This window comes from Chaetura pelagica, unplaced genomic scaffold (genome assembly GCF_000747805.2).
Source record: "Chaetura pelagica isolate M959 unplaced genomic scaffold, ChaPel_1.0 scaffold408, whole genome shotgun sequence".
Taxonomy (NCBI): domain Eukaryota; kingdom Metazoa; phylum Chordata; class Aves; order Apodiformes; family Apodidae; genus Chaetura; species Chaetura pelagica.
The window spans coordinates 615,905-631,234 of record NW_009954229.1 but is presented as its reverse complement, the minus strand read 5'-3'; positions in this window follow the sequence as shown (position 1 = coordinate 631,234).

Here is a 15,330-nt window from a genome sequence, read left to right as displayed (position 1 = left end):
AAAATCAGCTGGGTTAGTCCAAAAAGCCCTACCTGCCAGACATGCTTCTGCCATGGTTCAGTACTCTTTTTAATAGGTGTTTCAGCATTAGGATTTAAAAATTCATTTTCTTTTAGTGCTGGAATAAATGGCAGTCAAAGTCTGAAACATCCTTTCCTTTCCCATCCCCTGTCTCGGTGGAGCAGAGCCAGGGGTGGTGGCTGCTCTCTGGCCTTGCAGTGCACATTGCTTTCATCCAGAAGAGTCTGAGCTTTCATTGGCATCAGGTGGTGAAAGGGAAGAGGTAGAACATCTCCCTGTCTTCACTCTCCCCAAGATCAGCCCCAGAGCTGAGAAAAGTCTATTAATTCCATCCAGGAATTCTTTAAACTGGAAAAACCTGCCAGCCTAGAGCTGTGCTCCACACATGGCAGTGCCCTAAGCAGATGTTGGAGCATTACAGAAAGACATATTTCTGGGCAGCTTCTGTGAAGTCTGGGGTGAATCTTTTGCTCCCTCCTCTCAGAAGACCCACTCTGGGTGCCCACATGCACCAGCCATTTATGTGTTTCACAGTCCTTCAAAGAACATCTAAACCACAGCCAAGTGGCACAGACCTTTGAGGTACATGTAGCCATGAAGGTGTTTGTCCCCATCTCTGAGCTGTTGCTCCTGCAGCCAGGCAGTCTGGCTCTTCTGCTGGGAGCATCATGTCCTCCCTAGGACCAGAACATTCATTTCCTGTGGGAAAACATGACCATGACAGAGCAACACTGTTGTGAAATGACTGCTGTGGAGGTCTCTGGGGCAGTGGCCACTCTGTCTGCCTCTTCCCTGCTATAAGGCCCATTTGTGTTTAAAAGGACAATGGCTAAATGAAGATGCCAGGCTGAACATTTAAGGTATTATCTTTACACACAGGATGTCCTTGCCTTTAAATGATCAGAAGATAATTATATATATTTATTTTATGGCTTTCAATGTTGTCAGTTCATGCAGCTTGAGGTTCTTTATGTAAAGCACCAGCTGGTGGAGACATGTCGTGTGGTGATGGTCTCCTCATTAAAAAATAACTGAGTGGTGAAAAATAAAACAAGTTCCAGGTGAGGGACTGAGCTGGAATAAGGCTCCCGTGCATTACCTGCTGACCTGACAAACTAGAGTAAATCTGGAATAATCCTGGTGTTATCCCAGGATTTAGAGCAGGGAAAGCCCAGCAGGAGATGAGGAAGGTGCTGGGAACACAGCTCCTGCTCCCATGTGCATGCCAGCTCTGCCCAGCTGGCACACCTGCACAGGGGGAGCATCACCTCCCCCTGAGAGCTGACTGGCAGGGCAGCATGCACAGCCTTGAAATAACATCATTCTTCATTGCCTGTTACAAGTTTTATTAATTTTAAAACCTTTCTGATCTCTTCCAGTTAAGCTTTAATTACTGCTCTTCATTTCCAGCCCATAGGAAGATCAAAACCAGTTCAGAGGAAGAGGACTTTTATTCCTTACCAGCCCTGCCCCTGTCTCCACTGGGGATTATATTTCTTCACTTGCACATCCATGAGATCATTAAGTATAAAGCAGCAACATCTCCAGACTCCCATTCCCACCACCTGTGGCAGGATGCCAGACACAGTAAATATGACTTTAAGGTTGTGCAGTTGGTCTTTTGAGCTTTTACAGTTTCTAGCTGGAGGGGGGAAAGCAAAAAAAAGAGACCAGCTGGTGCACTTACTTTTGTTTTCAGTTGACAGTTATGCAACAGGCAGGTACAGGGATCTGCTTCAGACCCCTCCTATTTGGTGTAAATCCACTGCCACCTTCCCCTTAGAGCAGCAAGAAGTGGCCAAGAGATGTGACAGGTTGGGGATCTCATTGGTCACATCATTTGAAATGCAGAATTGCCTTTAAAGAGTGATTTTTTTTCCCATCAGTGCCCAGCAGCTCTGACATTTGGCTTCCTCTTTGCATCTTCTTACAACCATCTGTAGGTTCTCAGCTGCACAGGAGGTGACAGCAGCCTGCTGCAGCTCACCAGGAGCCACGTGGGAGAACTCGCCCGTGCACGACGTGACGGTCACTCCCGTGGGTGCCCAGGTGGACTGGTGTTTGGCTTGTTGACCAGACTTGCCAAGCTGATCTTCAGCTCTAGCTGTGGTGTTTAAAGCCTGCAGACTAAAAACTAAACCTGACAACTTCTCAAATTCCTAAATAAGCCACTTACTCTCTAAGGGGCTGGAGAACTGAGGGGCTGTTGTCCTTCTGCAGCACCAGTTCTGAACGGACTGACCCATGAGGTCTCCCAGTACTTGGCAGGGACCAAAAGCAACAGTCCCTGTCATCTCCACACAGGAAGCTGGGGAAGAGGAATTTTAAATGCATCAGGCCCACTCTCCACTGATCTCCAGGAGAGTGAGGTACCTAGCTACTTTTAAATCCAGTTGGTGCTGCCCTTCCTGGGAATGAAATGGTATTTCCTGTAACGAGATAAAATCTGGGATGCTGGGAGCTCTTACACTGAGCTTTGGACACGAAGGGGTCCCTGCTGGAGGACCACTGGATATCCATCATCCCATCATGCTTACTAAGGTTGGAAAGTAAGATAGGAAGAGCCAGCCACTGTGATTCTCAAGTGTGGTTTCTGCAGGGACTTCTCTGGGCTTCAGAAATCTTTCCCTCTGTTCCCCAGCTGCCATGAGATCCCTTGACAAGGAGTCACAACTCCTTTCTCTAGTTGGACTTTCACTTCAGTCCAACAACAACTGCAATGAAGAGCAAAACAAACAAGCTAAGAAGTGTGCTGAGCAAGCACAGGGTAAATATTTTTTACAGAAAGTCTGAGCAGTTTTGCAGAGCTCTTTTCAAGTGCATTTACTGAAATTTCCCCAGAGCCTTCCTAATGTAAGTACCGTTGGAAGGAACCTAACTAAGAGCAACAGCTCCTGCTGAGTGATAGTCCACGGCTTTATTAGTGGAGATCAAACAGAATAAAACAATTACTGTAATTTCCAAGGAACAGTTTTTTCCAGGGGCAGGGGAGATGAAGCCTGTGAAAATGGGTCCATGTGTGCTTAAGTAATGGGCTGGCATTTCAGGCTTTCATTTTTTGCTGGCAGTGGGAGTCACCTCCTATTCTGGGATCTACTAACGCAAATGTGAAGTAATTTTTTTGGCTTCCATAGAGTCCCTGTGGTTTTAAAGCTGTGCACATGGTGTGAGTGTCTGACTCTGTGGCTCTCTCAATGGCCTAAAGTATGCAGGACACAGGCTGCCACCCAGCAGTGGCACTTGTGGACCTAAGACTTGGGTGGGGGACAGGACCCTCTCCACCCTCATGTGTCCCTGGATGAGGTCTGATTCAATCCTGTGGTCATTTTTGGGGTCCCAAGAGTCAAACCCTGATGAATCAAATGCTGCCACTGTTGCACTTGCATGTGAGATGCAGGGTGGTGGGGGAAGCTGTGGCTGACACGTGCTCTGCAAGTCAGGCTATGTCACCCTCTGTAAAGGGGACAATCCTCAGGCTGAAATGACCCTACAGCTGGTCTGGGCATGGCTGCTTCTCTCCAACAAAACAATTGTCCTTTTATCCTGTTATATCGTAACATGTGATTTAGAGATGATTCATCCCTTTTATTTGAGCCTGGACTTTGCTATTATCTTGCCTTTCAGCCAAATGTTATTAGGAATGTTGATGTGTCTACACAGGGACATTTGCTGCAAAATTAATCTAAGAACTTTTAAAATGAATGGGCATATATAAAATATTTCTTGGGAACTAAAACAGACTTAATTTAGTTTATCTTAATGCATTTTGGAGACAAATCACAACAAACCAAACAAAAGCCTCTGACATTCTGTCCATGTAGAAGTGAATGCAGCTGAATGAATCTGTTTCAGATTCCAGCCTTCAGTTAGTCCAGGTTAGTTTTCCAATGTAAACAAGCCCTAAATTAAAAAATAAGAGGAAGAAACAAACCCAATTCATTTATGACAGTTATACTCTCAGCTTTGGAGTCTGCAGCTCTGGCAGGCTGTGTCCCAGGCTGTATTTACAGAATGGATGTGCTGGAGGAGCAGAAGTGCCAGAAGGTGCTACCTGCTCTCTCCATGGCATGGCCAGACTCTCACTTCACCTGCTTCAGAGCAGCTCAAAGCCAAGAGCAGCAGCAAAGTTGGCAGGTCTGTCAAGCACAAACCTTCCTGCAACTTCAGGTGCTGGAAAACAGGAGTGTTAGTGCAGGTGAAGGGAAGTGACACTGCCTGGAGATCAGAACGGTGTGATCTGAAGGAGACGTACCAGGAGGGAAGAAGGAACTCTCTTTCTTCTGTGGGAGAAACAAACTTACAGCTCTGAAATCTTTCTCTTGCCTTAGGAGATCAAGAAATGGATGGTACAAATCACTAGGGTGTCCTCAAGAGACACAAGTGTGAGGACAGAGGCACTGCAGAGCACCTGGGAGGTGGGCAGCTTTGTGTCCTGGGTTGGGAAAGGGAAGAGAAAGAGCACATTCCCTGTGGGCTCAGCCCATTACACAGCAGTATCAGGGAGATGAAACAAATCTGACAACAGCAGTGACTAAAGGGAACAGCTAATTAACTATCAGTGCTAATGAGGGGAAAAAAAAACTGCCAGAGATTCTTGCTACAAAATGGGTCCTCACGTACAGTCACAGCCCCAGGAAAAGTGTTAATTTGGCACATGTCCACTCATTTGACAAAATCGTATGATAAAATTCTGGGTAGCAGTCATGGGTATCACTGAGAGAAGCTCATCTCTGCTAGAAAAGGGAAGGCAAGTAGGAGAGCTGGTGCCCATCAGAACAGGGGTGAGCAGACCCTGGGACCTGGACCCAGCAGAGCTGAGGTTGCCCTTCACCAGCTCGTGTCATGCAAAGCCTTTAGTGTCTCCAGTAAATAAGAATGGATACAAATATTTTAAGAAATCATCTTTGTTCTGTAAATGACATCAATCCTTTGTTAAAGATGCGAGAAAATGACACCATCAAAAAGAGAGAAAACTCTGCTGTCAGAACAGTTTTTACATGTAATACTCTGCTGTTGCAGAAGCAAAAATCAGCTTGGGAAGTGCTGTCCAAATGTGATTCTCATAGGAGACCAAGGAGAAAAAAAGCAGAATTTACCCTGTGGATGGTTAGCTAAAACCATCAGTGTCCGTTACCCATGTGCAAAGGTCACAAAATCACATACAACATTTTCTTAAGATCTGTTTGTTTTTGTTTTCTCTTCAATTCATTTCCATTAAATGTTAATTTCCCTTTTATTACCACTTATCAAGCCATTCTTGTGCAGTTTTCTGTAGGGACAAGAATGTCTCTCAACCCTTTCCAGACAGAATATTCATTATTTAGCTGAATGGGCTGAAAAACAAAAAGGCCTGGCCATGGCCAGGGCCACACAGCAGTAACTCGGCTGGGAGCAGGTCCAGGCTGTGGCTCCTGGTCTCTGCTCCCATCACAAGGACAGCCCCAGTGCTTGAAGGCAAAAGGGGAAATGAAAGTGATTGTAGGACACTCTCCAGGGCACAATCACAAGCTAAATAGCCTTTGTTTATGTAGGCAGCTTTCAAAAAGTCAAACCATTGATAATGGGGGATTTTAATATCAGGCTGGTGTCTGGGATAACCACAGCCAAGCCGCTGGGACAGCCCTTGGAGGGTGTACAGCAACCTGCACTTACACTGATACTCCAGCAGGCAAGAGCAGAAGCAGTTTTGGACTCAATCCTAGGACATGAGCCAGGTATGGTAAATAAGATCTATTCTGGGGAATATGTAGGGCCAGTGAATGCCAGAGGCAGGTTTGGTATCGGGGCTGTCTTGCCTCTCACCAGTCCCACTGGGAACACAGCCCAGTGTCACCCAGATGGCTCTGTGACTCCTGAAGGAGCACACTTGCCTCCCCAGAGCATCCAGGACTTGGGTCCTTTCCCTCTGCCACCCACAGCAGCTCTCCAGGCTGCTGAGCCAAGCCCAGCCCGAGCTGTCTGGCTGTCAGGAGCAGACAGGGGGAGGCAAACAGCATCATTCTGGGTTAGCTCATACATGCATGACTTGATGTTTGAAAAGAGACCTTGAGCTTTGCTGAACCCAATGTACTCATCTTTAATTTTCACTTTCCCAGCAGAGATACACCCACATTTCTCCAAGGAATTTCAGTTTGTTTGGTCCAGGCATTTGTTGAATAACATTCAACTTCTCATTGCCCCTGCTTTAAAGCATCTGAGAGAATAAACTGATCTGGAAACTCAACACTTTTGTTTGCTCTTTCCTAAGGGAACTTTATATTATTAATGTTTTGTCATAAGTATCTGGAAATTATGGAAGATGTTCACCATCTCCTGCATTCAGGGCTTATAGAGCCACAGTTTTATCACCCAAAACAACGTGCCAGAAAGTCAACTGCTGGTGTCAGCCAGGGAACAGGGAGCAGAGACAGTGTTGGCAATTCAGGAGACCCATCAGACTTCAAGATTAATAACAGAGAGTTACTATGAACAAATGATTAATGAGAAAAGAAATAAGCTGAGATGCTCTGATGCTGCTAAGTAAATATTTACCAACAACTAATAGCTTTGCAGAAGATCTGTTAATGTCAGATTTTCTAATAATAATAAGAGGGTAATATATAATGTGGATATTACTCAAACTTAAAAATTTGAGTAAGTTCCTTCCCAAGACAAGGACATTACTTTTCAATTTTCCTTGCAGTTTATGAAGATAAATTCAATGGCTGAGATCAGAAGAATCTTAGAAGAGAAACACACTCCAAGAATTTTAAGTTGTTGTCATTAAACCCAAAACACACATCAATTTTAGATGCATATTGAAACCTCCCTGTGTCACCTCCCAGACAGTGGCCTGATGGAGCTGCAGCCTGGCCACTGATAGGTAATCAGCAACCCACAAAAGATGGGGGAAAAAAAAAGTGCTTTTAGTGCTGATCAGTCAAATCCTGACACATCATTTTCATTCAAGCTTTTTCCACTTAGTGGCTATGAAAATCCTGCTGTATCCCTGTGAATTTTCCTACTGAACTCCTCCTAGCAAGTGGGATGCATGCTGGAGTACCAGATCAGTGATTCTCAGCTTCCTAAAAGGAAACCTGGTTTGTGGATTTTTCTGTGTATTTAAGAAAATTACTTTCAGATCCCTCTTCATATTCACACACAGGCTTTTATTCACTAAATCCCCATCACTCTTCCCTCTTCCTGGGCCTGGTTTTCTTGAAAACATTTTGAGGGATTCATCCTCCATGCTTGGAAATTGTGTGGGCCTTCAATTTTTTATTTATTTTTTTTCAGAAAAGGAGAGTAAAAGTAAAGAGCTTTAAGGGTTGAGAAGCACAAGGTCACTGCTTTGGTTAGAGGGTCTGGGTCTGGAAAAAGCCCTTACCATAACCTTGTTATCTGTGCAAACATTTAGTGCCCTTTTCCACACCATGTCCTTACCACTGGGGCCTGAGTTGCTCTTGTGTGACCCCCAGGGCTCACTTGTTGCCTCCTGCCTCAGCTCCCCCTGCTTAAACCACCCAGGCTTGAAGCTCTGGACCTTTCTGAGAGGAAATAACATCTCAGCACAGTGTGGCAGCTCAGCTAAAGCCATTTCCAAGTGACTCACTGCAAGGTGCTGCGGGAGGTGACAACTTGCAGGGTGCAGATTATCAGCTTTCTCTCCTGCTGACTAATTCCCTGGTACGAAGTGAGATTCTCAGACCATATTGTGCTTTTGATTAGTGCTGCCAGAGATCTGGAGAGCAGCAACAGGGCCAGCCCTGGCAGCAGATTGCAAAGACACAAACCCTGGGAAACCACCTGCAGCAAGAGTGGTTCTGCTTCCAGTAGTGACACTGGGCTGGAGATCTCCTCCTGCTCATCTGCCCAAGGGCAGCCCTGTCCCAAAATGTGCACACTCCCTCTTTAGAGCTTAAAAAAACAAAGGTACTAAGTCCAAACTGAAGATTTCACCACTTCAGATGCTTTTCCCATGGCCTCATGCAGCAGCGTGCAGCTTTGCTGCTCAGGCTGGGGATGCTCAGCAAGCCCAGAACACAGACCAGTTTGCCCAGGATACAGGCTGGTTTGCCCTGGTGGGAGCAGGGACTACTTTAGGAATGCTTTTAAGGGGAAACGCTCCAGCTCTGCAATGGAAAAGGCTTTCCAAGACTGTCGTGTGCTGAAATTCCCTCCCACTCAGGTCACAGCTCTTGAAGATTTTTGTCCCTCACCTCCCTTCTTTGAAGACAACATGAACACCACACGGTGCAACCTCAGCTCAGGTTTAAAAAGAAAATAAAATGGTTTTCTTTTGTACTTTTCACATATCTGCTCATTTTATATCTTGCCAAAAGACCCCAAAGCAGCAGCTTCACTCTCCAGTGTCCCTCCATGATGGGGCAAAACTCAACACAGTCACTGGGGCTTCAGTGAATTTCTCTCAAGCACTGATGCAGTGGCTGAGGAACACTCCTTATTTACTAACAAATTATTAAAACTAGGCTTAGACATACTGAGGAAAACAATTAAACCTCCAGCATCAGCTCCCTGACCGTTTCACCTGGCAGGGTTTTACAGTTGGAGCCTGCCAGGGTCAGACTGTGGAGCAGTGGAGGAGACAATCACGCTCAGCATTGAGGGGGCTCTGAAGGCAACCCAGGAAGGCCAAGAGGGAAGAAATAAAGCTAATTTATGCATCTCTTCATGCACAGTTTATACTAATGTACCTCATGATGTTGATAGACTCGAGCCATCCTTCATAAATCTGAGGCTCTGGCTGGAGTCCATGAGGAGGGCGGATGGTTCTGCTGGGGCTCCCTGCCAGAACAAGGATCTTCCCAGGATGTCTCAGCGCAGGATCAAGGCCCTGGTTTGTACCAGACAAAATCCTAAACAGGCCTGAGAGCTTGTTCAAACAAAACCCCTGCTTTCTGCTCTGCCTGCAGATGTACGTTTTGGCTGCAGAAAGAGAACAAAGCTGAAGAGGAGACTTTGTTTTCAACTACAAAGTTGGAAGATGCTGGGAAAATGAAGTTAACAAAAAGTGATGGCACATCCTTCCAAACCACAGCAAACCTCTGGGCTCCATGCAGAGGCAGCAGCAGCCTTGGGTGATAAATTGATTGTTTTCCTGTTAACTGCAGAATTTGTGAGTGCTGTAAAACTCTTGTCCATGCTGAGGACTCCTCCTGCTCTTCTCTTGAACCAAAAGAATAATAAAAGGCTTCTCTGGAAATCCTCTGCACCTCCGTGTTAAACAGATGGCTGCTGAACTCTGTCAGGTCAGCAGTACACTGTCTGGTTATCACCACGTGGCTTCTTTAAGCAGAATAAATTAGGAAAAGAGAAAGAAAAGCACCAAAAAGACAGCCCAAGATTTGCTTTCTGCAGCAGAGCTCGGTGCAGCCACACACAGGTTTCCATTTTGAAGGATCACGGGACACCCTTCCCAGCACTTCCCAGGATAACAGCAATTGTTGGAAAGCAAAAATAAAGGTGTGTGACTCATGCAGGTCTAGGGGCCAGAGCACCAGATCCTTCACGTGGGCAGGCAATTTGGTGAAGGAGACTCAACAAACTGCAAAGACTTAATCAGAATTCAGCACTGTGCTCCCACTCCCACACACACCCCGGTGGGACCCACGCTCACGTGCCAGGGGTTTGATCTGGGAGGAAGACATGCTCCAAAAATAGAGATCAGGATGATGTTTGGTGAGCGTAAGGGAATCAGAAGAAAACAGCTAGGTGGAATTTGAAAGTCACAAATCTGAGAAGTTTTTAAAGAGAGAGTATCTTGTCTTGCTATAAGCATGAGATCAGATTTTCAGCTGGTTAACATCAGTGTAATTTAATTTACTGACTGGAACGAAACCAGTTTATTCCAGTGAGGGCCTGAGCAACCAGTCTGCTTTCTCTTTTCTGCCCCTGCCTGTATGAGAGGCTCCCAGCAGCAGGAAGGGGCCTGGCAGCACTGGCTAAGGATGATATCAGTGATGTTTCAGCAGCTCAGTGCCCACCTTGCCTGATCAGACCCTGACCAGGCACTCGCCAGCCCCAACTTCCAGTCCTTCTGCCCAGCAGCACATGCCAGGCAGCTGCCTCAAAGAGGGGAGATTTAAATGAGCTATTAGGAAGAAATTATTTCCTGTGAGGGTGGTGAGACCCTGGCCCAGGTTGCCCAGGGAAGCTGTGGCTGCCCCATCCCTGGCAGTGTTGAAGGGCAGGTTGGATGGGGCTTGGAGCAACCTGGGCTGGTGGGAGGTGTCCCTGCCCATGCAGGGGTGGGACTGGATGATCTTGAAGGTCCCTTCCAACCCAAACCAATCTGGGATTTCAGCAATTATCCTCATCCCCAGGTGTCCCTACAATGCACCTTGTCAGTTTGACATCCCTGCTGTGGTGGTGTAAGCAGCAACGTCCTCACTTTTCTCCTTGCCACACAGTCCTGACTCACCATCACCAGGAACGTGGACACATCAGGAAGTCATGGAGGTGAGACAATCTCTACTTGCTGTCCCTATCCCTTCTGGCCCAGACTCACTGCTCTCCACCTAACTCTTTACCCACGTCTGGTTTTAATCAAACCTGTTGGCACGGAGACCCTGACCTTCTGAAAACCTCCAGTCCTTGCACTGTAATTAAAATGATTTCTCTAATGCTGCCCCATCAAGATGGATTTCAGGAAGGAGAAAGTGCAAACTCCCAGAGCTGGTGGAAAATGTAAATAAACCCAGTGTTGAGCTGGCACAGATACCTGTCACTCAGGCTCATCTCCCCTGCTGGAAGGATCTCATCAAACTCAGTCTGCCTCCAAGATAGGAGGCTGGGAAATGAAGCTTTAAATGGTGTTTTCACCCATGCTGAAATGGCTCAATTTATGCTTTGTGTTGTTTGTGCAATAACTGCTTTGGAAAAAGAAATGCTAACACTGCTACAAATAATTAATGTTACCAGAATCTATCAAATTCTAGAAGGGAGGGATTAGATTCAGAACAGCAGAGATATTTCTAATCTCAATTATATGAGACAGTATAAAAACAGTGCCTGTGTTCTTAGATGACCTTTGCTCTCAGTCTTCTGCTGAACATCCCTGCTCCCGAGGCTAGCATATGTTTATTTCTAAAGCTGAACTGTAACATTTTGCCCCTGTGTTGATATTAAAACAAAAAAATTCACTTCTGAACTCTATAATCTTTTTATTCATGTGCTCTGTTGCTCTCAGGCAGGAGCTGCAAATACCAGACGCTGCCTTCTGTGAAATAATTGACTGTATTCTCTCTCCTCTGAACTAATTCACCACATTTTCTCCCTATCTATCATCTAGATGACTGCTCTGGGTTTTCCATCCATCACCCTGCTAAGGTACTCATCACTGGGCTGTGCAGCCAACAGATAAAGAGTATAATGATGCTATATTAAATAAAGAAAATCGATGTCTCACTCTCAGTAAAACTGAGCCACATTCTATCCAGTGGGTCTCCACGAGGAGAATTTGGCCCTCTCTTTCAAACACAGGACTTCTACCAGCACTTTTTTCTCCTTGGTTAGAGGCTGGGTTAGAAGCTGCTTTTCAGAGGCAGAGCTACAGGTTGGAGAGCTGGTCAATGGCTCAAGAAACTGGATCAAACAGGAGCTAACATGGTGAAGCTCCAGCAGTTGAAGAGGTGTTCTGAATACCTGCCTGATTTGTGGAGGAAAGGAAAGCTAATCAGGATCCTTGGCTGCAGGGCCTCTTGGGTGTGAACTAGTGCATGGGTGAGGGGCCTTGGTGTGAACTGGTGTGTGATGGGAATAGTCCAGACTGCAGGATGGGGGACTGGGATTTGAAGTGCCTCTAATGTGCCCTCTAAACTACAATGTCCCACCTCTCCATTTCAGCTGGGCCTTTTTTCCCCCCTCACTGCAAAGTGCTGAGTGACACCAGAGCAGCAGCTGGTGTCTCCTGCCTTTGTGCCTGGCTGGGCACTGGGGAGCAGGGAGCACTTCAAAGCCAAGCAGCCAGCCCAGCCACCCAGCAGAGTGGTTCAGCTCTCTCTGCCCACCCCACGGTGGTAGCTGAGAGAGAGGAAACATCTTCTGGCACTTCACCCCAGAGATATGAGAAGTGAGTGCCCTGCTTTTGAGGCACAGGGACTGTGTCCCCCTGCCAGCCAGCACATCCAGACATTTTCTCCATGGAAACTGGGAGGGAAATGGGAGTAAATTATATGTGATTTGTGGAGGAAAGGAAAGCTAATCAGGAGTAAATTATATTTATGCTGATCAGTCAGTAGAGTGTTTGCAGTAGATCTCTTTATCACTGGCCAACTCTAGGTTTATGATGTGCTCTCCACTCTTAGCAAGGTTTCCCAAAATTAAGCATGAGAACAAAGCTCCTTCTTCCAAGAAAATATATGGCATGTGGGCTCATTGGTCTTGTTCCTGATTTCTCTGCTAATGGTACAGCATTTAATTAGTAATTATGTTTATGAATTCAAAGAAAGGGGCCATGATATAGCTGCTCTCTGCTGAGATTTTGTTAAGCTTAGAACAACAAAGTAATTTGGGTTTCTCCCTTCAGCAGGTCCCCACAGGCATCCCCAAAGCATCAGCACAGCTTGAAATGCACGTTTGCAGAACACTGGTTCATGCCTTGGAATATTGGGGCAGAAGTGGGTCACATTTTCAAGCTTTCCATTGCCTTTACAAAGAGTAGAAATAAACATTAAAGTACTCAGACTTCCCCAGTACTCCTGTGCTGTGGACAGGACATGAACTGCCCAGCTGCTGGAGTGTGAAGGGAAACCTTTCCCTCTTCCATGCACAAGAACAACTCTGCTCCACTGAGCAGTTTGCTCCAGTCAGCAGCATGGGAGGAATTAGATGTAGACATGAAGATCCAGGTGACAACGTTGCCTTGGCCACTTGAGCTAATGGAAAAAATCTAACAAAGGAAAGAAGGCAAAAAAGCAACAGCAAGTAAAAAAGCTCACGGGGCACCTGCCTTAAATAGGAGCATTTGCTGTGGGAAACATGAGAAACCTTAATCTATTATATGTCAAAAGAATTGAGCCAGAAAACATTTCTGTTCTTTTTTCTTCCTGTATGTTTTGTCATCTTGTGCTCTGGGAACATCTTGAATAGCTGTTAATAATTTATATGTTCCAGTGGCATATTAAATCACTTGGCTGTCAGAATGGCTTTGAAACACAGGGTCCCTGGGCCTGCCCTGGATAATGAAGGGAACTCCTGAATCTTCCAGGTGCCAAAGCCCTTGCTTTTATTTCTTGCCTCAGTGTGATGTGCAGCCTGTTAGGACATGATGTATCTGTGAGCAGTTGAAAGCAGATTTTTACTGATAAAGAACTCAACAAACCAAAACCCAGCTGGATCAAAACACTCTCCACAACCAGTCTGGTCCTTGGAAACCCTGACCAGTTGGGATAACAACCAAACACTGCTCACTGATGTAATCCTTGCCCTGGATCAGGAAGACGTCATTGTGTGTGTGTGTGTGTGTTTCCCTGTTGGAGAAGGTTTTGATTTACTGGTCTCACCTGGGCCTGGGACTCAGCTCCAAAGTTTGCAACCTCAGCCACGTCCCGTGGCCCTGACTGACCCCTCCTCAGACCTGCCTGGGTCACACTCAGTGGGCTGTGATAAGATGCCCCTCATAAAAGCTCCTTTGAAACCTTCAGACAAAAAAAGCTACTTCATAGCAAATTGGTGCTGCCCTTATTTTCAAAATATGTCTTTTCCATGCTGAAGACTTTCACTCTGAATGGCTCAGCAGGGCTTTTCCTGCAGACTTATTGTACTTTCAAAATGCAGAATTTGCACAGATCATCATGCAGAGAAGGCCACAAGCAGAGGAAGGAGAAGGAAAGGTGCAGGCTGGGCCTGGGGGATGGGACAGTGAGAGGGGAGGGCTGGGAGCTGCAGCACGGGGTGGGTGGGCAGCAGCTCCCAGCCCATGCAGGACCCACCTTCCCAACGCAGGTCATGGAACCAGCAGGGAAAACCAGCTGGTCTTTCCAAAGAGGGCAAGATCCCACCAGGAAAACGACCGTTGCCTTTCTGTGGATTTAGGGCAAACTCTGCTCACGCCCCGTGCCTGCCCTCAGCAGGGGGGGCTCCAGGCCCTGCAGTGAATCAATCACAGAATCCCAGGGGTTGGAAGGGACCTTGAAAGATCATCTAGTCCAACCCCCCTGCCAGAGCAGGGGCACCCAGAGCACATCACACAGGAACGTGTCCAGCTGGGTTTGAATGTCTCCAGTGAAGGAGACTCCACAGCCTCCCTGGGCAGCCTGTTCCAGGGCTCTGTCACTCTCACAGGAAAAAAAAAAATTCAGATATTCACCTTGAACCTCCTATGCTCCAATTTACACCCATTACCCCTTGTCCTATCACTGGTCATCACTGAGAAAAGCCTAACTCCATCTCCCTGACACTCACCCCTTACATATTTGTAAACATTGATGAGGTCACCCCTCAGTCTCCTTTTCTCCAAGCTAAAGGGACCCAGCTCCCTCAGCCTTTCCTCAGCAGGGAGATGTTCCACTCCCTTCATCATCTTTGTAGCTCTGCCCTGGACTCTTTCAAGCAGTTCCCTGTCCTTCTGGAACTGAGGGGCCCAGAACTGGACACACCACTCCAGATGCAGCCTTACCAATGCAGAATAGAGGGGGAGTGTGTGCTGTGCCCCGCACACCCGCTGCAGCCCGGCCAGCCCCCTCCTCAGGTGAGCCCGGTGCCCCCGGGCTGCAGCTCACATGGCTTTCCCTTCCTCTGCATTTTCTAAATCCAAAGGAGATGGAAGACAGAGGATCTGCCGCAGTGCAAGGACCAGAGTGCCCTCTATTGTCCCTCCAGCACCTTCCCTCCTTCCTCCCAGTGCCCTGCAGAGCCGCCCCTGCCTCGCAGCCTCTCCTTTCCCTTTTCCCTTTGCTGCAGGGGATGAAAACACCCCCAACGTGTCCCAGAGCCCAAGCCCTGGCTGTGTGTACCTCTCCCAGGGAAACCTGAGCAGGAGATGCAGCAGCTGGAGTTCCCCTGCACGGATCCGTGACGGGCTGCACAGGGTTGCACAGATGATCTCAGGGCGAACGTTCAGTTGTAAAACTGGAGCGAGGTGCGGAATCGTATGGACCGGAACGGCCTGAAAGCAGGGGAGGCTGCAGGCCCGTCCGGGGGGCTCCGCTTGCTGGGCCTGGGGCACCCAGCGCCCCGCACCCCCAGCCCGGGCCGGGCAGCCGCAGCCCCGCCGGGATCCTCAGGCGTTTCCAACAGGAACTGAAAGCCCCTCGCGGCGCAGACGGCGCGGCTGGAGAACAGGGGCTGCTCAGCGCCGCGGGGCGGCGG